Source organism: Musca domestica, unplaced genomic scaffold, assembly GCF_030504385.1.
Source record: "Musca domestica strain aabys unplaced genomic scaffold, Musca_domestica.polishedcontigs.V.1.1 14, whole genome shotgun sequence".
In the NCBI taxonomy this organism is placed as follows: domain Eukaryota; kingdom Metazoa; phylum Arthropoda; class Insecta; order Diptera; family Muscidae; genus Musca; species Musca domestica.
Genome location: NW_026712192.1, coordinates 8746847 through 8771709, shown reverse-complemented (window position 1 = coordinate 8771709; position 24863 = coordinate 8746847). Strand labels below are relative to the sequence as shown.

Sequence of the window (24863 nt, the reverse complement as noted above, 5' to 3'; positions counted from 1 at the left end):
CGGTATTCGGAATTTTCATGATTTTAGCCACATTTTTCAACGGAATTGTCTGACAATCCACAAAAGGAGTCCCTTGTGGGCATTTTACCTCCTCAAAATGAAGTGTCTATGTAGGTCCACGATATCGTATGGAGGATACATATAACTGTAACCTCCGATATTCGGTATTTTGATGATGTTAGCCACGCTTTTCGATGGAATTGTCTTAAAATCAACACAAGTAGTTCCTTGTGAGTACTTCACCCCCTGAGAGAGAATTGTCTACACAGGTCCACGATATCGTATATCCCCCATATAACGGTACCTCCCGATATTCGGTATTTTATGATTTGACCCACATTTTTCATCGGAATTGTCTGAAAATCCACACAAGGAGTTCCTTGTGGATACTTTATACCTCGGCAGAGAATTATCTATATAGATCCACGATATTGTATAGCCCTCATATAACGGTACCCCCGATATTCGGTATTTTGATGTTTTTAGCCATATGTTTCAACGGAATGGTCACAAGGGGTTCTTTGTGAGCACTTTACCCACCGACAGAGAATTCTCTATATAGGTTAACGATAACGTATAGCTCCCATATAGCGGTACCCCGCGATATTCGGTATTTTGATGATTTTAGCCACATTTTCCAATCGTTTTGTCTGGAAATCCACACACGAAGTTCCTTGTGAGTACTTTACACGCAGACATAGATTTGTCTTTATAGGTCCACAATATCGTATATCCCCCCATATATCGGCACCTTCCTTTATTAGATATTTTAAGGATTTTAAAAGAATTTTTATTGGATTTTATTTTTTTTTTTAAATTTTCTAATTCGTTCCAAATGGTGGAGGGTATTCAAAGTTCGGCCCGGCCGAACTTACTGCTTTTTTACTTGTTAATTTTCATTCAGTTTTCGCGGTTTTCAATTCAACAAGTTGTTTGGGTTTTTTGATGGTTTCGATAGTAATTCTGACATTATAAGCCAAACCGGTAGACCTCTATACTTGCTATTTTTCAAAGTTTTCATTGTACCGTGGCTCTTCGTTCATATTGGTGATGCAAAAAAAAAAAAACGCTCCCCATCCGTGACAATGTTTTTGCAACATTGCCGTGACCAGGTTTCGAACCTGGGTTACTACGGCCACAACGTAGGGTCCTAACCACTAGACGATCACGGCTATTGGGGGCTTGTTTTGCTCCCCTCCCAACATGCCAGTTGCGGTCGCTAATTTTTTTAAAATAAATTTCATTGTGATAAATATTAAAAAATTAAATTAATACCTAATTATTGTGATTGTTTACAGTCAAATAATACACGTTAAATTTTTTTATTTTTATTTCAGATGTTAACAATATTAATATGCAAATATATTTATCTTTCTAGTTTGACACATGAAATAAATTTAATAAATAATACTTATATATTTATATATATGTAGATATATGTATTTTTTGTTTTGTAAAAGACTACACCTAATTTCCATTTAATCATATCATGAACCAATGACCAATCTAAACACATTCTAAACCACTCACAGATTGTTGTTTCTTAATTCCTTTCACTTATAATCTGTTCTATTTTTCTGTTTATTAAAAAAAAAAATAATTAAAAAAAACCTAGTCTTCTCCGTGACAATGTTCATTTCAACATTGCCGTGACCAGGATTCGAACCTGGGTTACTACGGCCACAACGTAGGGTCCTAACCACTAGACGATCACGGCTACCGAAGACATGCGTTGGACGGTGGCAAAATAACATTTGCCCATACACTGATAAAACCATGGTTTTTTGTTGCTGAATATTTTTTCGATTATAGTCTGCAGTTTCATTTGTGAAAGTGAATTTCATAGCAAAACTACTTTATTTCATAAAAATAAATCGTAATTCGAAAATGTAGCCAACATAATGGCAATAACCAAAATCAGAGGGTATCTTTATATTAGGGATGGACCAAAAAATGTGCCTATATTGGAACCTTAAAAGAAAATATGTTAAAAAGTATTAGTCGGTTAAGCCGATAGATGTATACTCTCAGCCAATGTTCGATTATTTAAATATATTTTGAATTTCTGTCGTGATTATTCAATTTGCGACCCTCTACGGTGTAGCTTCCGAGGGAATGGGTCAACTTTGTTCATTTCGTATGAGACCTGAATAAATATGATATAAGTATGGCGACGTGCCAGGTTTGGACTATATCGACTAATTCCTTTACTTTATATGAAATATGTGATAATTTTTAGAAAATGTCAAAATTTGGGTAAAGTTTCAAATATAATCGACCGAAGTATTTCCTTTTCACACTTCATCTAATACAGATAAAATTTTTAGTAAAGGCAAATTTACAAGAAAATCGAATATGTATATCCAATTTTATGCGGAATCATAAATTCCGCGAAAATTCCATATTCATATCAGATTTATAGTTGAGAAAAAAATATGTTCTTTGAATACCCTCCACCATTTGCAACAAATTTGACAATTTTCAAAAGAATCAAACCCGTTAAAAATTCTGTTAAAATCTTAAAAATACCGAATTTAGCCCTTATATTGGGGTCTATACGACGTGGACCTACATAGGCATTGTTTGTTATAAGCCATTACCATATTCAAATTCGAAATTTTAAATAAACGGTGAATAATGTAGCTAAAATCATCAAAATACAGTATATAGTGAGGTGACGTCATATGGGGGTTATCCATTACGAACTTCAAGTACTACATTTTAAACAATTTCGGTGAGTATTGTACCGAAAATCGTAAAAATAAGAAGACTTGGACCTGCACAGACAATTTTCTGTCTTAGGCTGTAGTATCCATTAAAAACTTCAAATACCAAATTTGAAACAATTCCTGCAAATAATGTCGCTAAAATCATCAAAATACTGCATTTCGGGAGGTACCGTTATATGGGGGCTATACGAAGACGTGGATCTGCATAGACAATTTTCTGTCTTAGGTGGTAGTATCCTTTTCGAACTTCAAATACGAAATTTGAAACAATTCCGGTGAATAATGTCGCTAAAAACATAAAAATACCGAATATCGGGAGGTACCATTATATGGGGGCTATACGAAGACGTGGACCTGTACAGACAATCTACTGTCATAGGCTGTAGCATCCATTACGAACTTCAAATACCAAATTTAAAGGAATTCCGGTGAAAAATGTCGCTAAAATCATCAAAATACTGATTATCGGGAGGTACCGTTGTATGGGGGCTATACGAAGACGTGGACCGGCACAGACAATCTACTGTCATAGGCTGTAGCATCCATTACGAACATCAAATACCAAATTTAAAGAAATTCCGGTGAATAATGTCGCTAAAATCATAAAAATGCCGAATTTCGGGAAATACCGTTATATGGGGGCTGTACCAAAACGTGGACCTATATGGCCCATTTTCAATACCAAAAGTCCTGCGGGCATGAAATACATTTCAATAAAATTTTACCAATCTACTCGTTCGGAAGCTAGAGTGATTTTCACAGACGGACAGATAGAAGGACATCTCTTAACCGACATAAAATTTTATGCTCATCAAGGTCTTTGTGGGGTCTAATTTCGAGATTTTACAGACGGAGTGTCAAACTTAATATAACCTCCATACTATGGGGTATGGTATAATAAATTTGTCCACTTATATTGATGTCCCTCCTTCCACAGATTTTTCGATAGGTTCATTGGGATTCGTCTAGATACGAGACTTGGAGACGATTGTACGAGACCCTAATAATACTCAAGCAGACTACAGGGATATTCAAAGCTACGGTTGCGGGAGACCTTAATAAGTACTCTAGCAGATTACAAGGATATTAAAAGGACTCACATAGAATGTCTAAGGACTCCCACGGGATGTAATGATACCCAAGGATTCAATCCAAAGTTGTTCAAGGTCGACGTTGCTGCATCCGTGGTCTGGCGTTGAGTGTTATGATTCTGCCATCGAGCGCTCTTTTACACCTGATGCCACCACGTGTTCGCGGTGATGTAACGGGAACTTGTTTACCCCAAAATTTTTGTCATCACAACACCATTGCATGTGCTCATCAGCGGCAATGATAATGAAAAGTGGACGCTGATCTGTTGTTGTGGTAGAGGTTTACCTTTATTGAGTGTGTTTGCTTCCTAGAATAAAATGACGAAGGATTTTTTCGTTGTCACACTTCGAGAATTATAGTGTGCATCAATTAGCCAGATAGGCAAACGGATATCGCTCGATCGATTCTAAATTTTCTGAATCGGATTTATGCCAAAGCTATCTTAACTCCCTCTAAATCCTGAGGGTATAATTAGCCACGATCACGTTTTATTGTATCCATTTGTTTTAGTACCCATAAAAATTCGAAATCAAACTTTCCCCAGGGATCTGAGGACAGATCTCTTTATTTCTCATACATTTTAATATCTCAAAAAATTAAAAAAAAATCCCATTTGAATTTTCCACTTTTTTAAGCAAATGAAGTTATTGCGATTAACACACAATTCAATTGGATAATTGATGTTTTTTGCCCTTCTACAGCAAAGTGCAGAAGAGTACCCAATGCCGCATCTGATGCGGCGACATGTGTAAGTAAAACGTAACAGCGCATCTCATTAAAAGTTGATTTAAGATCTATAAATCATTTTATCTACCCAGTATCGTCATATGGAAGCAGCAAGTTGCAGATTGCCACGATTCAAAATGGTCCCAGTTGTTGTAGCTGTGCGAATGGACCTTTTGCCAGCCAACAACAATCAACCATAAAACATCATCATCCTGATAATCATTATCATGATGATGATCACGAATGATCCTCACCGAAAGCAGAAGCTGAAATATCATTATCCGGTAGTGTGACTGCTGTTGGTTGTACTCACAACGTCGTCGGGCCAATGTCAAACAAGGAATCCGAAGCGCCCCGTAAACGTGAGTGAATAGCGCACACAATAATCAACTAGGCAATATTGTTGTCACATATCAGTGACACTAGCATCTTGATTGACACGCTTATTCAATGCGTTGACATAATGATCGACATGAATTGTAATAATAGCGAACGACACAGGCACAGATGACGACATCGCCGACGACGACGACGTCGTCGTTAGTTGCAGTTGCTCCTGGCGCACATTTAACAATTTAGCAACAGACTAAAGAGAAAACAAGTAAAAAAGTAGCTAAGTTAGGCTGGGCCGAACTTTTTTATACCATCCACCATTCGGAACGAACTTGAAAAATATCAAAAAAATTCCGTTGAAAAATATTGCTCAAATGAAAACCTTTTTATGGGGACTATACGAAGACGTGGTACTGGATAAGTTATTTTTTGTCATAGGCTGTAGTAACGATTCCGAAATACTTTAAATACGAAATTTGATGCAATTCCGGTGAATAATGTCGCTAATATCATCAAAATACCGAATAAAGGGAGGTACCTTTATATGGGGGCTATACTAACCGTGTACCTTCATAGATAGTGTTCCGTCATAGGTTTTAATAGCCACCACGAACTTCAAATACGAAATACGAAATAAAGTGCTCTGAGGGAACTTCTTGTGTAGATTTTCAGACCATTCTATCAAAAAAATGTGTCTAAAATCATCAAAATACCGAATATCGGGGGGCAACATTGTATGAGGGCTATACGTGGGGTAAAGTACTCAGAGACAACTCCTTGTGTAGAATTTTACACAATGCCATTGAAAATGTGACTAAAATCTTCAAAATACCCGATATAGGGGGTACCGTTAATGGTGGCTATACGATATTGCACATCTTCGAACTTGACCTGCCTGAAAACAAAATACAGATCTGTACAAAATTTTAGCTTCCTGTCTTCATTCCTTTTGACTGAAGCGTGATTACAACAGACGGACAGAACGACGGACGGACCCTCCACCATATACAGGGTGAGATAAAAAAATGGAACAAAGTCAAACGCCAAAATGTCGGAAATAGCATCAAATTTTAAAGTAAGTTTAGATTTATTTGAATTAGTCACCTTCGGCACGAAACAGGCCAATGAAACCGTCACACGTTGCCCGAATGTTGCTCTGCGGTATTTTGGCCCATTCCCGGCGAAGCGCTTGCTTGAGGTGATCGACACTTTCGTATTTTTTAGTGCCAACCTTGCTTTCCAAATTACTCCAGACACAATAGTCCAACGGATTGGTATCCGGAGATTTTGGTGACTATTGTGCGCTGGAAATAAAGCGAAGAACCTTATTTTGTAATAATTCTTGGGTGGCGCGTACTGAGTGCGATTGTGCTGAGCCCTGTTGAAATGTCCAAAGTCTGCGGCAAAATATTTGCGTGACCAAGGCTTTAATATACCCTCCAGAATATTTTCGCGATAATATTCGGCATTTAATCTGATGCCACGGTCGATTAATTCGAGCGGAGATCGATGGTCGCTCTCCGCTCGAATTATTGTTATTGTTATGGCGGCCTACACCATCACCATGGCCGGCGCTTGAGTTCTGGTGGCCAACCGAAGGTGCACATTTTCAGCTGACCTCTTTGGTAAGTAAACACGATCATTTTGTTTGTTTGCAAACTGCTGGACAACGAATATTTTATCATCGGAGAAACCAAATTCAGCAATTCAACACTTTCGGCCAAGCGCAGCAACTCTTTAGCTCTTTTGAGTCTATTTTTTTTTCTGTTGGGGTGTACGTTCTTGTACTTTTTGGAATTTCAATGGCTTTACCCCGAGCTTATTTTTCAATATTGCCAAAAGGAAAATTCCGATATGTCTTCCGTCCACTTCCTTGACATCGGGCTACGCTACCAGTATCATGGCAATGAGAGATGATACGAGACACAAAAGATTTATTCATATTTAAATGCTGCAGTGGTCTATAGCCACTTGTGGTTTTCAAGCTAAATATGAAGAAATAAGACTATCGCGCTTGAGTTCCATCACGAATAACTTTTTTTGCGGGAAAATTCTCACCAACATGACTTTGTACGCTTTTAAACAATATAATGATCTGTCAATGTCGGACGCGTGGCTTAGAAATGACAGCAGTCTCAAGTTGGTTGCAGTTTTTTCTTCTCACCCTGTATAGTATGGAGTGTATATTAAGTTTGCCATATTCTTGATCTGCATGAAATTCTAAGACGATTTAGCCCTGTCTGTTTGTCCATACCCCCTGATTTTCGGTATTTTGATGATTTTAGCCACATTTTTTAATGGAATAGTGTGAAATTCTTCACAAGTAGTTATTTGTTAGTACTTTACCCCTGAAAGAGAATTGTCTATATAGGTGCACGATATCGTATATCCCGCCTAGAACGGCCACATTGTTCACCGGAATTGTTTCGGTTTTCCCCTGAGCGGTATTTTTCGACGGTTTTTTTTTTTTTTTTTTTTGTTTTTTTGAAAATTTGTAAGTTCCTTTAAAATGGTGGAGGCGATTAAAAGTTGCTTTTTTACTTGTTAGACAAATCCATGGAAAAATTTAGCAAAAGTCATCAAAATGTTGAATATTGGGATGTACCGTTATATGGGGGTTATACCAACATATATTTTTCATTTTCAATACCAACCTTCCTAAACACAAAACAAATTGTTGTGCCAAATTTTGAAGCTCTACGTCAAATAATGTAGTACGTATTGTAATTTCAACAGACGGATTCTTTAAATCGACTTAGAATTTTATGCTGATTATGAATATACATACTTTATGGGGTCTACGGCGAATATTTAGAGATTTTACAAACGGAATGACAAAGTTAATATAACCTCCTTTTTAAAGCACTGACAAGACAGTGCTTTTAAAAAAGCATATGGAACACTTAAGCCTGACAGTAATGACAAGATCATATTGGGAATTAATCTTAATATTAGGGTACTCTCCGAAATTCAGAATGTAATGTTAAAATTATTCGGAATTGAAATTGGTGAAGATTTTCAAATAAAATTCCGCTGCTTCTTCCGTTTTCTACTTTTAAAATTCAGAAGCGATTCGTCTGATTTTCTCTTGAACTAAAACTTTCATTCAACGAAAAGCTATTATAATCCGCCCAATATATCGTTCACATTTCCAATTCCCAACATTTGCCTACAAAAATGCATTGGCCGAGCGTGCCGGTACATAGTTCTTCATTACGGCAGACAGTTTTGTAGGTTCTTTATCTATATTAAAAACTTATGAGACATTCGATGCGCCGCCACATGCACTGTGAAAACATGCCATAGCAAAGAGTAACCGAAGAGAGACACAATACTAGTCAACACTACTCCTCCACCCAACTTGGCTGGCAAAGTTTTGAAGTGTTCTTTGATCGCAACACACCGCAACCCCTTCCCACCGCCATTACCATTTCTCTTTCCCGAATGCAGTGCATGTTTGATTGTTGGCAACCAATAAATTCGTTGACTATCTGACATTTAATTTGTAGTCATGAACGCTAAGTTGTCCGACAACAAAAATGTTTATGACCGAATTAGGAAAATATTATGAGGGAACCATCACCACAACAACAAAAACAACAACAACAACAACGATATCAATTTATTGCGTTTTATTAGCTACAACAACATAATTTAAAATATGAAATGTTCCCCATAAAATTTATGAAAAGTTTTCGTAGAAGAACTCGGGTGATAAGGCGATGAAGTAGCAATGGCAATGTAGGGTCGAAGGTGACGGCTGGTATTTCATAAAAATATTTATATACATATATTATATACTATTTTAATAATAATTTAAGTTTTTCTTTTCTGTAGTTTTATGGGATAGTGTAGAATTAATAATTGGTCACTAGGGGAAAGTTTGCAGTCAATACTATATTTCTTATAACACTTTGCAACATAAAAAACCAGTAAGGAAAAGTCAAAAGTCGGGCGGAGCCGGCTATATGATACCCTACGCCACTATGCATATTTAGTAGATCTCCCGCAACAAAATAATTTATTTAAAGTAAATCATTACAACATTTGGCTTTAGTTCAGTTATAATTTGGTTTCAGAGAGGACTAATAAATGGGTGGCATTTCCAATTCTGAATCGATATTCACTAAATTTGATGGAGACATTTTAATCTTTTATACGAAATAAAATTGCTATAGAGTGCATGATATCACTTCGAGAAGGCGAGTTTCGCCAAATGGAAACGTAAGTCCCGAAATTCACTCCATTTGGGTTGATATTAGTCATTATTTGCAAAATAAATCTGAAATCGGATTAGGGTATATTTATGGGAGCTATATCCAAATCTTAGCCGTTCTCGATAAAATTTGGCAAAGGTTTTACCGAGCTCTATAAGATATCTATTACCAAATATCATTGTTGTCGAATGCATATTACAAATATGAGGGAGATAAACACCAAATCGGATGAAACATATGTATGAGAATATAGCTATATCTGAACCATTTTTCTCCGAATTCGATGTACTTGCTTCTAGACTGAGTTTTGTTGGATGTGCCAAAATTCAGGTCATTCGTATTAATATTGGCCATTTGGTGCACAATTAACCCGAAATCGGTTGGATATATATGGGAGCTTTATCCAAATCTAAACTGATCTTGACAATATCTGCTGCACTTATTTTTCAGCTATATCTGATAACTGGTACCAAAAATCATTGTTGTGAAATGCATAATAAGCATGTGAGAGACTTAAATCCCAAAGAGGATGAAACATATATATGGGAGCTATAGCTATATCTGACTGAATTCGGTAAGTCGTACCAAAATTCAGGTCATTTGGGCTAATATTAGCCATTTGGTGCACAATTAACCCGAAATCGGTTGAAGATATATGGGAGCTATATCCAAATCTGAACCAATCTTGATACAAATTGGCAGAGGTATTTCTGGGCTACATCTGATATGTGATAACAAACATCATTCTTGTGGAGTGCATATTACTCATGTGAGTGACTTAAAACCCAGAAATCCCAAAATTCAGGTCATTTGGACATTTATTGGTCATTTGGTGCACAATCAACCCGAATTCGGTTGAGGATACATATGGGACCTATATCCATTGTTGCCGAATAAATATAACGAGTATGAGAGACTTAAACACTATATCTGAACCGATATTCTCCGAAATTAATGTACAGGGTAAGGTGAAAAAACTGCAACAATCTTCAGACTGCTGTAGTTTCTAAGCCACTCGTCCGACAGCTGTTAAAATTATTTCTGTAACAGATCATATTGCTTACAAGCGTACAAAGGCATCATAGTGAGAATTTTCCAGAAAAAATGTTATTCGTGATTGAATTCAAGCGTGATAGTTCTGATTTCAAGTGGCTATCGTTAGAGCACTCCAGCATTTAAATGTGAATAAATCTTTTGTGTCTCGTAACATCGCTCGTTACCGTGATACGGGTAGCGTAGCCCGATGTCAAGGAAGTGGACGGAAGAAAACCGCAACATCAGCAGAAATGTTTCGAAAAGTAAAAAAGCGACTTGATCGAAACCCGCATCACAGTGGCCGTGAAAATGGCTCGTGAGCTGAACATATCGCAATATTCCATTCGGAAAATATTGGAAAATGAGCTAGGGTTAAAGCCATTGAAATTCCAAACAAGTAAAAAAGCTGTAAGTTCGGCCGGGCCGAACTTTTAATACCCTCCACCATTTGGTACAAATTTGGCAATTTCCAAAGAAAAAAAATAAAATCCGTTAAAAATTCTGTTAAAATCTTAAAAATACCGAATGGCTATACGACGACATGGACCTGCATTTAAATGCGAAACTTGAAGAAAAATCTGTTTATAATGTAGCTCAAATCATCAAAATACCGAATATAGGGGGTACCGTTATATGAGGGCTATACGAAGACGTGGACCTGCACAGACAATTTTCTGGCATGGGCTGAAGTATCCATTACGAACTTCACATGCGTAATTTGAAACAATCCCGGTAAATAATGTCGCTAAAATCATCAAAATACCGAATATCGGGGGTACGGTATATGGGGGCTATACGAAGACGTGGACCTACGTGGCTCATTTTTTGACTTAGGATGTAGTATCCATTGCGAACTTCAAATACCAAATTTGAAACGATGTCGCTAAAATCATCAAAATACCGAATATCGAGGGGTACCGTTATTGGACTTGGACCTACATGGCCCATTTACGAACTTCACCTGCCTACTGGCAAAATATACATGTGTGCAAGATTTTAGCCTTCTATCTTAATTTGTTCGAAAGATAGCGTGATTACAACAGACAGACAGCCAGACAGACGGACATGGCTAAATCGTCTTAGAATTTTACGCTGATCAAGAATATATATTCAAAGTATATATATTCTTGATCAGCGTAAAATTCTAAGACGATTTAGCCATGTCCGTCTGTCTGGCTGTCTGTCTGTTGTAATCTGACATGAGTATTTCGAGGAGTTACCAACGGAATGACAAAATTAATATACCCTCCATAGTGTGGTGGAGGGTATAAAAGTCCAAGAACTTACACCGCAACAGAAAGAAAATAGACTCAAAAGAGCTAAAGAGTTGATTCGCTGGGCCGAAAGTGGTGAACTGCCTAATTTTGTTTTCTACGATGAGAAACATTCGTTTACTTGCCAAAGAGGTCAGCTGAAAATGTGCACCTTAGGTTGGCCACCAGAACTCAAGCGCCGCTCATGGTGATGGTGTGGGCCGCCATAGCAGCCGATGGTCGCTCTCCGCTTGTATTAATCGACCGTGGCATCAGAATGAATACCGAATATTACCGCGAAAATATTCTGGAGGGTGTATTAAAACCTTGGGCACGCCAACATTTTGGCCGCAGACCTTGGACATTCCAACAGGACTCAGCACCTTCGCACTCAGCACGCGCTACCCAAGAATGGTTACAAAATTACCACCAAAATCTCCGGATACCAATCCGTTGGACTATTGTGTCTGGAGTATTTTGGAAAGCAAGGCTGGCACTAAAAAATACCAAAGTGTCGATCACCTCAAGCAAGCGCTTCGCCGGGAATGGGTCAAAATACCGCAGAGCAACGTTGGGTCAGCGTGTGACGGTTTCATTGGCCGTTTGAAGGCCATAATTCGTGTCAAAGATGGCCAATTCGAACAAATCTAAACTTATTCTAAAATTTGATGCTATTTCCGACATTTTTTTACTTTCATTCAATAAATTAAAAAAAAAAATGTAAATATTATGACGTTTGACTTTGCTGCAGTTTTTTTTTAATCTCACCCTGTATGTGCAATGTTGATTCCAAATCAATGAAGGCTTGAAATATGTATTTTCAGTAACATTATTAAGTAATTTGGTTTAAAATTAGAATTTTAAAATTAAGTCTTTTGCGAACAAGAATCATATTCCAAAAGTCTGTAATTGATAGTGCCTAATGAATGCAGTTATGAATTAATAAATATGTCCCATCATTGGAAACCAATAAGCTTTTCGACAATAACGTGCAATCAACTCGAATTATACAAACTTTCAACGTAGCCTCCACTGAAAACAACGTATGTCATAATTTATCGTAATTTTCGGGGCTCTCAAAAAATACAAAAACTAATATTCCCAAAAAAAGCATTTGTTGGCGTCTTTGTAGCTAGCAATGTTTATTTTTGCTAAAAGTTGTCTACGACAATGAAAAAGTTTTTTGTGACAAGTGTAAATTAGTTGGATATCTGAGGAGACATACACAAGTATGCAATTGCCTGTTTTGCTCCCACATTTCTGGGATATGAGGATGTGGCTTCAAAAATATGTGAATGTAGCGTGGCTCTTCAAAATGTGTGCTTAGAAAAGTTATTCTACATCTAACACATGCATTATGAGTATTTAATGTTCGGCCTAATCTAATACACAAATACTTGAGAAAGGACAAAAACAAATAAAGAATATTATGATTTCCGTTGTTGTAATATTTTTTTGTTTAATTTCCCAGCCAATATGAAAATCATAAATAAAAGTGGAGTTTTTAGTGAAGGAAATTGCCTGATTCTAATGAGGCCTTTGTGGAACGTTAACTAAGGCGATAAGTAAACTGAAATTGAAACGTGGAAAATGATCAGTGAAAATGCTGATATGAAAAATTATATAATTTTGTACACCCTCCACCATACATAGTATGGTGGGTATATCAAGTTCGTCATTCCGTTTGTAACTCGAAGCGTAAAATTCTAAGACGATTTAGCCCTGTACGCCCGTCTGTCCATCTGCTTTAATCGCCCTAGAGTCAAAGCTAATTAAGATAGGAAGCTAAAATTTTGCACAGATCAGTCCTTTGTCAAGCTCGAAGATGAGCTATATCGGCCCACTATATCGTATAGCCTCCATATAACGGTACCCTCTGCTAATCTGTATGATTTTGCCAACATTTTTCAATGGAATTGTCTTAAAATCCACAAAAGGAGTTCTTTGTGAGAAAAGAAAATTGTCTATATAGGTCCACGTTTTAGTATAGCCTCCAAAAAACGGTACCCTCAATATTCAATATGTTGATGATTTTGACGACATTTTCACTGGAATTGCTTCAAATTTCGTATTCAAATCTCATGAAGGGTACTACAGACTATGACAAACAAGTAAAAAAGCTGTAAGTTTAGCCGGGCCGAACTTTTTATACCCTCCACCATTTGGTATAAATTTGGCAATTTTCAAAAAAATAAAATCCGTTAAAAATCCTGTCAAAATCTTAAAAATTTCGAATGTATTTCGAATATTAGGATCTATACGCCGTCGTGGACCTGAATAGGCAACTTTTGTCATAAGCTATTACAATATTCAAATGCGAAACTTCAAAAAAATCTTTTTATAATATAGCTATAATCATTAAAACACCGAATATAGGGAGGTACCATGGGGATTATAAAACGTGGACCTGCACAGACAATTTTCTGTCTTAGGCTGAAGTATCCATTATGAACTTCAAATGCGGAATTTGAAACAATTCTGGTGAATAATGTCGCTAAAATCATCAATATACCGACTATCGGAGGCTACCGTTATATGGGGGGTATACGAAGATGTGGACCTGCACAGACAATTTTCTGCCATAGGTTGTATTATTCATTAAGAACTTCAAGTACAAAAGTTGAAACAATTCCGGTAAAAACTGTCGCTAAAATCATCAAAATACCGATACGAAGACGTGGACCTGCATAGACAATTTTCTGTCATAGGCTGTAGTATCTATTACGAACTTCAAATATCAAATTTAAAATAGTTCCGGTAAATAATGTCGCTAAAATCATCGAAATACCCAATATCGGGAGGTACAGTTATATGGGGGCTATACGAAGACGTGGATCTATTTGGCTCATTTTCTGTCTTAGGCTGTAGCATCCATTACGAACTTCAAATACCAAATCTAAAACAATTCCGGTAAAAAATGTCGCTAAAATCATCAAAATACCGAAAATCGAGGGCTTCAGTTAAATGGGGCCTATACGAAGACTTGGACCTGCACAGACAATTTTCTGTCATAGGTTGTAGTATCCATTACGAACTTCAAATTCGGAATTTGAAATAGTTCCGGAAAATAATGTCGCTAAAATCATCAAAATAACGAATATCTGGGGCTACCGTTATATGGGGGCTATACGAAGATGTGAACCTGCATAGACAATTTTCTGTCATAGGTTGTAGTATTCATTATGAACTTCAAGTAAAAAATTTGAAAGTAGTTGCGGTAAATAATGTCGCTAAAATATACAAAGAGGTAAACCTGCACCGACAATTTTCTGTCACAGGCGATAGTATTCATTACGAAATTCAAATACCAAATTTGAAATAGTTCCGGTAAATAATGTCTCTAAACTGATTAAAATACCCAATATCAGGAGGAACCGTTATATGAAGGCTATACGAAGACGTGGGCCTGTCTTAGGCTGTAGTATCCATTACGAATTTCAAATACCAAATTTGAAACAATTCCGGTAAAAAAATGTCGCTATAATCATTAAAATACCGCATATCGGGGGGTACCGTTATATGGGGGCTATACGAAGACGAAGACGCATTTTACCACTCAATTTTTATGATATTTGCTAAATCCAGCACACATTTCCGGAGAGTCCTCTTACTATACTAAGATTTAACATTCCACCTTTTTACATTCACCCAAAACCAAAGTGTACCAAATTTCATTTTAGATCCTTCCATTCCTAATATACTAAATTTAGAACTGTCAGGCTTTATAGTACATTTTTCCAAAACCACTTACAAATCTTAACCCTACACTAACAGTGACCCCAATATCTAAATTTCTAATTTCCAGCTCCATTTGTTTACCCAAATTCAACTTGTACCAAATTTAGTAGGATTTAGTACAGTATCTGGGTTGATATGTCGTTATCTCTCTATATGAAGGCGTGGACCTACAAGATAAATTTCCGTTGGAAGTTGTGATATTCATTACAAGCTTCAAATACGAAATTTGAAACAATTCCGGTTAATAATGTTCTCGAAATCAAAAAAAAAAACAAGTAAGCAAAGGCTACAGTCGAGCGGGGCCGACCGTTGAATACCCTACAACACTATAATAAATGATACAGTTTATATAGGCGAGATATTCGAAAGAATTCCACAAGATATTGTGACAAATAATAAAAGAAAACCATCAGGTTTCATTCTCTAATTTTCGAATAACAGCAACTTAAACTAATTTGCTCATTTCCAATTTATTGGTAGATGTTGCACTTAAATGGTCTTCCTAGATCTGGAACCAATATTTCCCAAAGACCTATAATCTCCCAGAAGTGGCAAAAGATTAACAGTTATTATTGGTTTTTGACTAAAACGCATCTATATGAGATACAGACATTTGACTATATTCTTCACCGAAATCAGCCTTAACGAAATAGTCAGAAGTGCGTCTTTCCTGTATTTGTGAATTCTCCAAAAAGTCACTGGAATTGATATTTTCGTATTTTGTCTACAAAAGTTGGCAAACTATTTCACACATTGAATATTTTTGGATGGCCATCCAAAGCTATTTGGTTTTTGCAATGTCCGGTAACCTCCATTCAAATGCGCGTGAGGATCGGGCGATAATTACGACTTGCTGACAATTTTGCAGTTTTTTTTTGTCCATTTCAACCCCTAAATATATGGCGATTATCTCCAAACAGAGTAGGCTTCTATTCTGACCCTCATGTTATCCCTATGCAAAATTTCATAAGGATCGGGCCACAAATGCGATCTGTATATGATATCCTGATATCCTAACTACTTAGTTTTGTTAGCTGTAGAAATATTACCAAATGTTTAATTCAAAATGAAAATATGCCAAAAATATGACAAAATTGAAAAAATATGAGAAAATGTTACAAAACTAATATTTTCATCTTTAGAGAGATATTTTTATGCGATTTTTTAGACGTTTTTTGTTTCCTAACAAGAGGCCATTCTGAATTAATGAGAACTGTCTAAATCAGTTCAGCCGTTCTCGACATATAAGAGATCTTTCAAGCATATCTTCATTGATAGACATATATATCGCACATATTTTGCTATATATCCGATTTGTTGGATGTGAACATCAATGTAAAGGTCAGAAGTAACCTTGTCATGGCTTCCTGATTTCGCCGGGATTTAAAATATTCGCGGTTTAATGAAAAATGTTGAATTATTTCAACACAAAATATATAGTCTATTTTACCCGCTAAATATTATCCGATGACCACTCTAATTGGTAGGCTTCTTCCCCGCCCTAAACTCCAGCTACATGCGAAATTCCGCGTCGATTGGTCTATAATTGCGACCTGTATAGCTACTGCAAAATCCGACATTTTTTCAGTATTTGGTCCATTTCAACCCCTAAACATTTGGCGATCATCTCCAAAAGCAATAGGATTCTATTCTGGTCCAAGTCCCACCTACATTTTAAATTTCGTGAAGATCGGACCATAATTGCGACCTGTAGAGTGATTACAAATTAACATGGACAGACGGACGTACATAGCTAGATCGACTCAGCTCGGCGAGCTAGGAAGATCCATATATACTTTCCTATATGGGAAATCAATATTTCGAGGTGTTACATAAATTCTGGCCCAATCAAACTTATAATACCCCCAACACATAGTGTTGTAGGGTATAAAAAAAAATGAAGAATATTGGGAGGTATAGTTATATAGGGTCTATACGAAGACGCGGAACAGCATAAGCAATATTTTGCCATAGGTTGTATTATTCACTACGAAATTTGAAACAATTCCGGGTTGCTACACGATATCGTGGACCTATAAATAATTCTCTCAGGGGTAAAAGTACTCACAAAAAACTCATTGTGGAGAATTGCAGACCTTTCCATTGGAAAATGTTGCTAAAATCATCAAAATACCGAATATCGGGGGTACCGCTATATGGGGGGCTATACGGTATGGTGGACCTAAATAGTCCATTATCTTCCAGGGGGTAAAGTACTCAGAAGGAACTCCTGGTGCTGATTTTCACACAATTCTATTAAAAAATTGGCTAAAATCATCAATATAACGAATATCGGATGGTACCGTTATATGGGGGATATACGATATCATGGACTGATGTACCCCATCGAATGATTCGTATTACAAATAAAATTCTCAAATTACATTTAAAATGCATCGAATTATGTCTGAACAAGCTAAAACGTATGTGTCGTTCTTTCCGACAAATGTATACCCTCAGCCAATGTACGATTATTTAAAAATATTTTGACTTCTGCTATGATTATTTTGTAACCAGAAGTAAAGCGACATATTCCATCTAAACACGAGATCTTGGGTTTATAAAAATATTGGGCTGTGTGAAATTTGAAGACAACCGGGCTCTTACATCACATTTTATAAGAGTTGTAATTATTCAAAATTTTGACCCTTTGTGGTGGAGGTACTTGATGGAGTGGACCGATATTGTCCATTTTCGCACTTGACCTAGCACTAAATCAAATATTAAGATTTGCAAAGTTCGCAAATGTCGGAACAGTTTTTTTTCTGTGCAGAAAATATACTTTTTGAAAATTTCGACCTTTTTTGGGGGAGGTACCAGAAGGAGTGGACCGATGTATTACATCTTAACACCAGATCTTGGGTTAATATAGATATTGGGATGTATGAAATTTGAAGACAATCGGATTGTTACTTCACATTTTATAAGAGTTGTAATTATACACAATTTTGACCCTTTGTGAGGGAGGTACTTGATGAAGTGAACCGATATTGTCCATTTTCGCACCTAACCTAGCACTGACGCAAATATTAGGATGTGCAAAAATAATTTTTTCGAAAATTTCGACCATTTGCGGGGGAGGTACCAGAAGGAGTGGACCGATATTGCCCATCTCCGAACTCGATCTAAGTTTGACAAAAATATTACGATGTACCAAGTTTGGACCAAATCTCAATCAAAAAAGTTCTACATAAAAAAGGCCCTTGACAAAACCTTAGCTTTCTTCCAAATCCCCAATTCAACTCCCAAAGCTCGTTCGCCACATGTTTTTTTGGGGGCTCACAAATCTTGAACTTTTGTCCTTTAATGACAGCCGGAAAAAATCACAAACAGTTCAACACAACAAAAAACATTGTGCCTCTTTTTGTTGCATTCCTTCAAAAGTGCTTGTCATTTGACATGCTAAAAAAGGAGATTATCCTGGCTAAAGACAGGATATTTTGTCGCTATTTTTGGTTGGTTGTTTGTTTGTGTTTTGTGGCTATTGTTGTCTGTCTGCCTGTGGCCTCTGTGTCTGTCTTTAGTTTTTATGGTTTGTCTTAAGTTTTTCTTCTTCCTGACGAATTAAAAGGAATAAAAATACAATACAACTTCTTGGTAAATATTGTTTGTCGAAAAATTAATCCGGAAACAACAAAATATTATACACTGTTCGTTTATTCCAGTCTTCATATAGCCTGAGTACCCCCCTGCCCGCTCGGGCAGAGACATTTTCTTTGTCAGACAATTGCCGCCGCCGCCAACAATGGCAATGCCGAGGCAGGCAAAGGATTACCACACAGATTGTAGACGCTGAGATGGATACTTAGTTATTTGGTAGATAGCGAGACACACATTCCACACAAATCCCAAGACATTTGGCGTTTTCGCCGGAGTACGCGAGGTCGATACTTAGGCAAAAAAAAAAAATATTTTCAAGTATTTCCTTTTTTTGCCACGTCCCTCCATGGTTAACCCTTTTAGACGCTTTCCTGAGGCAAGGGAAATCCAGGTTACCGCTTAGCAAAAATCACAACAACTTTAACAAAACAAACGATAACACCAATCCACCAGACCTGTCTGATGGTCATAAAAACATTTGAAATCTTCCTTTTTTCCAGAGAAAAGCAGAGGAAAACCACCATAAAATTGCCAAAAAAGTATGTGGCTGATAAAAAGTGGCCTCCCCCTGTCCAAAAAAAAAAAAAAAAAAAAACAAAACTTCTGCTTCCAGTATATGTTGCCTTTAGTTTGGTCATAAATTTTAATGTTTATTGCCTTAGCGTATGACTGAACAACAACAACAACAATAAAAACAACAGAAAGAAAAAATATCAGCTAATAAAGGCTACCGGCAAATATTTTGGGGAAACCACTTATCCTTTAACCCCATGAAAAGTAGGGATGGAGCAAAAGCGGCATTTTAGTCTCAGACAAAGTGAATATTTTGCCAAAAAATCAACAATTTGATGTTGGATTAACAAAGCAGCCACACAACCGAAGTAACAATATATTCTTCAAGTTTTGAGTGGCTTCATTATTACAAAGCCTTTAAACAACTTATTATTTTGTCGAACTATTTTATTGCCTTTAATATTCAATGGGAGAAAATATTCTCTCAGTTCCTGAACCTACAAGAATATACTACAAAGGGTCTTCTATGAGAAGGCCCTTTGATTTTCTTCCATAGGGTCTTCTCATTGAAGACCAAAGGGTATTCTCATAGGAGACCAAAGGGCCTTCTCAAAGAAGACCAAAGGGTCTTCTCATAGGAGACAAAAGGGTCATATCATAGAGAACCAAAGGGTCTCCCCATAAAAGACCAACGAGTCTTCTCTTGTGGACCACCGACCATCTCATAGAAGACCAACAGGTATTTTCATAGAAGACCCAATATTTTTTTCAAAGAAGACCAAAGGGTCTTCTCAAGTTTCATACTTCAAGTTTTTACTTTTTGGGAAAGACTAATGGGAAAATCTTTACCCTTCACACCCTTCTCTATGAACGGTGAGATGAAAAAATTGCAACCAATTTCAGACTGCTGTCATTTCTACGCCACTCGTCCGACAACTGTTAAAATTATTCCAGTGACAGCCCATTATATTGTTTACAAGCGTACAAAAGCATTTTAGAGCGATTTTTTCAAGAAAAGGTTATTCGTGATGGAATTCATGCGTGATAGTGTGATTTCTCTATATTTGGCTGGAAAACAACAAGTGGCTTTCGTTAGAACACTCCAGCATTTAAATGTGAATAAACCTTCTGTGTCTCGTACCATCACTCGTTACCGTGATACTGGTAGCTTAGCCCGATGTCAAGGAAGTGGACGGAAGAAAACCGCAACAACAGCAGAAATGGTTCGAAAAATAAAGAAGCGACTTGATCGAAACCCGCGCCGCAGTGGCCGAAAAATGTCTCGTGAAATGAACATATCGCAATATTCCATTCGGCAAATATTGAAAACGAACTCGGGGTAAATCCATTGAAATTCCAAAATGGTCAAGAACTAACACAGCAACAGAAAGAAAATAGACTCAATAGAGCTAAAGAGTTGGTTCACCTGGCTGAGAGTCGTAAACTGCCGAATTTAGTTTCCTCCGGTGAGAAAATATTTGTTGTCCTAAAAGAACAAAATGACCGTGTTTACTTGCCAAAGAGGTCAGCTGAAAATTTTCATCTTCGGTTGGCCAGTAGAACTCTAGCGCCGGCCATGGTGATGACCGAAGCCGCCATAACAGCCGATGGTCGCTCTCCGCTGGTATTAATCGACCGTAACATCAGAATAAATGCCGAATATTATCGTGAAAATATTCTGGAGGGTGCATTAAAGCCTTGGGCACGCAAACATTTTGGCCGCAGACCTTGGACATGCGAACAGGACTCAGCACCATCGTACTAAGCACGTTACAGAATGAGGTTCCTCACTTCATTTTCAGCGCACAATGGCCACCAAACTCTTCCGATACCAATCCGTTGGACTATCAGGAGTATTTGAATAGCAAGGTTGGTACTAAAAAATACCAAAGTGTCGATCACTTCAAGCAAGCGCTTCGCCGGGAGTGGGCCAAAACTGGCCGCAGAGCAACATTCGGGCAGCGTGTGACGGTTTTGTTGTCCGTTTGAAGGTCATAATTCGTGCCGAAGATAATTCGAACAAATCTAAATTTATTCTAAAATTTGATGCTATTTCCGACACTTTTAGCTTTCGTTTAATTAAATTTAAAAAAAAAGTAAAATCTATGGCGTTTGAGTCACCCTGTAGGATTAACAAAATAACGGTGGGTATCGTTATATGTGCGCTATAGGAAACCGTGGAAGTAAATATTCAATGTTCTACCACCGGTTCGATTATGAACTACAAATAGATCCGTGGTAAAATGTGGCAAAAATCATCAAAATATCGAATATCGGGAGGTACCGTTATATGGCCGAAAAATGGGGCTACATTAAAAAGTGGACCCATGCATACCATGTTTCGCCATACGAGAGCCCATTATAACCCAAAAATACCAATTTGTAGACAAATTCGTGGGAAAATGTGGCAAAAATCATCAAAATACCGAATATGGGGTGGTACCGTTATATGGGGCTCTACAAAAATGTGGACCTATACATACAATGATTCCCCACACGAGCTAGAACCCAATAAACCCTACAAATACAATATTTCATACAAATACACCTATGCTTCGCCACCGGAGGTAGAACCCATTATGACCTACAAATACCAATTTTTAGACAAATCAGCGAAAAAAATGTGACAAAAACCATGAAAATACCGAATATCGGAAGGTAGCGTTATATTGGGGATATACCAAAAAGTGGACCTTTACATACAATATTTCGCCACACGGGCTAGAACCCATTACACCCTGCAAATACATTTTTTCAGACAAATTCGTGCGAAAATACGGCAAAAGTAATCAAAATACCGAATATGGGGAGGTACAGTTATATGAGGCTATACAAAAACGTGGACCTATACATACAATGTTTCGCCACACGAGCTAGAGCCCATTATGACCTACAAAGATTATTTTTTAGACAAATCCGTGAAAAAATGTGGTAAAATCATTAAAATACCGAATATCGGGAGATAAGGTTATATGGGGACCGTACGAAAACATCGCCCGATATATCTCATTTTCAATATCAACCATCTCAGACACAATGCAAACTGTTCTGCTAACTTTTGAAGCTCTAGGTCAAATAATGTGGTCTGTATAGTGATTTAAACAAACAGACGGACGGATATCGTTAAATCGACTTAGAATTTTATGCTGAATGACAAATTTAATATACCCTCCTTTCCAAGGTGGGGGGTATAAAACAATTACATGTTTAGAGTATTGAATATAGTTTCAAAGGAAAATTCCTAGTGTTGCACCAAAACGTACGAAATTTGACCCTATGACGTCAGTCATTCCACTTAAAGGCTCTGTAAACAATACGCTACATCAAATTGAAAATTTCACAAAAATACCGTTTCTTCCTATTTTCCTAAGTTCAATATCCACACCGAAAAAAAAAACCTTCAGTTATATTATCTATGTTCCTTCCTATATCCAACAATGAAATACCTCTTTTGCCACAATCGAATTAATTTGCCTTTGTGAAACTCCAAAACAATTTAACATTCTTGGCGAATGAAATGGACCACACCATAGACACTCTCCGGTGGCTTGGGGTTGTTTTAGTTGGCCACAGACCTACCTAATTTGGCTGCAGTCGTCTCAAAAAAGAAAAAAAAAGAGAACGAATATCTGCGAAAGATACCGGAACGCATTTTTCCTGTAAAATGGGCAATGTTAAGAAGCCACAGCTTCTTAAACTGATGCCATGGTTGCAGTGAATATCTGCTGAATGCTGTTTGTTTTTATTTTTGCATTTCTTGTAAATTCTTGCAACATTTGGGCTAATCGTTCAAATGAAATCAACAAACAATTCATTAACACAGCCAAGTAAAGAAAGACAGCAAGTCGGCCAGTCAGCCAACCAACCAGCCAGTATGGCTGGCAGGCGAGCGTTGAGACCCTGGGTGTTGAGTTAAACGTAACACTGGCTGTGAATTAATCGCCAAATGATTCGCAGCACAGAACATGACCAGCATCACGCTTCAATGGAAGGCGCTCACTTGCTGCACTGCAGTGAGCGAGTGTGTGTGTGGTGCCATCAGCATCACAGATTATCTTAATACAACTTGTGGGAGACTAATGAGTCCAAAAACAACGCACACACAAAACAACAACAACAACGACGACAGACACAAAATGAAATTGATCTACTCTAAGGTAATGTGCGATCTTCAGCCTCAAAAGAAAAAAAGGAAAAGGAACACGGAGTGACTTTAAAGAAAATGCCAAGTTGTTGTATTTTTCTGGGGATAGATTCGCCTGAAGTTTCGTTTTGTCGCAGCTGATGATCCATTCGTTTTGGGAACGTCATCGCCAACAAGCACATATCCATCGCCATACGAGTGGGGGAGACATTTATTGTGCATGCATGTGCATCATGTATTCCTGATGTCAGATTGCATTTTCTATTTACATTTTACGAGAATTTTGCAAAGGGTGTAGGTCAAAAAGAACGACAGTATCTTTTACTGTCTCAAAATGGATATTTATCGAGAGTTTTCTACCGCAAATATGTATACGGCCCAACCCAACCCAGTAGGTACATGTTCGACAGTCAATCTTTTGAGATAGCCAGCAATGATTGGATGAAAAGAGAAAAGTATTTGACTGATTGATTGACAGACAGATTTGACGATTCACCAACGCCCACACGAAATGGTTGAAGCTAGAGCCATGAAGTTTTAGGTGAGGATCACTCTTGGTTCGAAGGTGTCAGATAAGGCTGGGTTTTTGGAAATTCATACTAGAACGGCTAGAACTTATTATGAACTACAAATACCAATTTTTAGACCAATCCGTGGGAAAATGTGGCAAAAATAATCAAAATATCGAAATCGGTAGGTACCGTTATATATGGGCCATACCAAAATGTGGACCTATACATACAATGTTTCGCCATACGAGAGCCCATTATGACCCAAAAATACCAATTTGTAGACAAATTCGTGGGAAAATGTGGCAAAAATCAGCAAAATACCGAATATGTGGAGGTACCGCTATATGGGGCTATACAAAAATGTGGACCTATACACCTATGTTTCGCCACCGGAGGTAGAACCCATTATGACCTACAAATACCACTTTTAGACAAATCCGCGAGATAAATGTGGCAAAAAACATGAAAATACCGAATATCGGAAGGTAGCGTTATATGGGGGCTATACAAAATTGTGGACCTATACACCTATGTTTCGCCACCGAAGGTAGAACCCATTATGACCTACAAATACCACATTTTAGACAAATCCGCGAAATAAATGTGTCAGGAATCATCAAAATACCGAATATCGGAAGGTAGCGTTATATGGGGCTATACCAAAACGTGGACCTATACATACTATGTTTCGCCACACGGGCAAGAACCCACTATACCCTGCAAATACAAATTTTTAGACAAATTCGTGGGGAAATGCGGCAAAAGTAATCAAAATACCGAATATGGGGAGGTACAGTTATATGAGGCTATACGGAAACGTGGACCTATACATACAATGTTTCACCACACGAGCTAGAGCCCATTATGACCTACAAAGATTTTTTTAGACAGATCCCTGAAAAAATGTGGTAAAAATCATCAAAATGCCGAATATCGGAAGGTAGCGTTATATGGGGGCTATACCAAAACGT

General features: G+C 37.4%; 2 non-coding genes across 2 annotated transcripts; both read right to left on the bottom strand.

Moving 5' to 3' along the window:
- Positions 1-1100: 1100 nt before the first annotated feature.
- On the bottom strand, positions 1101-1172 carry TRNAH-GUG (transfer RNA histidin (anticodon GUG)). The gene has a single exon. It is a non-coding gene; the product is annotated as a tRNA-His (tRNA).
- Positions 1173-1645: 473 nt separating this feature from the next.
- On the bottom strand, positions 1646-1717 carry TRNAH-GUG (transfer RNA histidin (anticodon GUG)). The gene has a single exon. It is a non-coding gene; the product is annotated as a tRNA-His (tRNA).
- Positions 1718-24863: the final 23146 nt, after the last annotated feature.